Here is a 1,060-nt window from a genome sequence, read left to right as displayed (position 1 = left end):
ACACTATTGAGTCACACATGAAACAATCACATTCCATTGAGACAAACTGAGGAACCCCTATGCAGCCAGCTGCGGTCGAGTCCTTTCAAAACCTGAGCTAGAAATAAAATTAATGATTAATTCCCTTACAAATGAGTTAATTTCATTACAAAAGATTTCACAATGCATTACCTGACCAAATGAAAAAGACTTTCTTTTTTTTTTTAATAGAAACCCATTCTTCATTTGGAGTGAGGGTGCCCTTTTGCTTTTATATTAGAAATGTAACTAGTTCATGTGAATTAACATTTCAATAATTGAACTGTTCTCCGTTTAAAATCACAAAACAAGTCACAGTAAGGCAAAAAAATATGACACCATACTCATTAACACTAACAAATGTGCCATTTTTGTCTGGCCATATTCAAGGAATTATGAAAAGTGTTGTTTTTAGTATAATTGTTTGGCTGTGAAGCAATCGCTTTCAAACTTCCAGCATAACTTTCCAACGAAAATTTTAATCTTACAACTTCTGCAACTACTACTGTTATAATACTATCAATATAATAATAATAATAATAATAATAATAATAATTTCCAAAAATGTTTGATCACTAAATTACATTACATGACTTCTACAATTATTATTATTATTATTATTATTATTATTATTATTATTAATAATAATAATAATATTATTATTATTTTAATAACTGGATGTTCCCAAACTTTAAGAGATAAGAGATTTTAGCTTCTCTGGACAATTCAGCCGAAATGAATCAGTGAATGATAAAAAAAAATGCCTTAAAGGATCATTCATTTTTTATATCAAGTTTAGATGTGACTTTTCACAAAAGTAAAATCATTTGCTGTCAGAAATAAAAATGTAGAATTGTATGCATATTTTGGGATGCAGAATAAAAATTCTGATGAGAATGAAATTAAATAAATAGCAAACAATTAATCAATTTAATAAATACTATTGCTTGGAGTTTTATTTTTAAATATACTATATACAGTGGGTACGGAAAGTATTCAGACCCCCTTAAATTTTTCACTCTTTGTTATATTGCAGCCATCT

This window comes from Sinocyclocheilus anshuiensis, unplaced genomic scaffold, assembly GCF_001515605.1.
Source record: "Sinocyclocheilus anshuiensis isolate Anshui unplaced genomic scaffold, SAMN03320099.WGS_v1.1 scaffold50, whole genome shotgun sequence".
NCBI lineage: Eukaryota > Metazoa > Chordata > Actinopteri > Cypriniformes > Cyprinidae > Sinocyclocheilus > Sinocyclocheilus anshuiensis.
Note: the sequence above shows the minus strand (reverse complement) of the source record.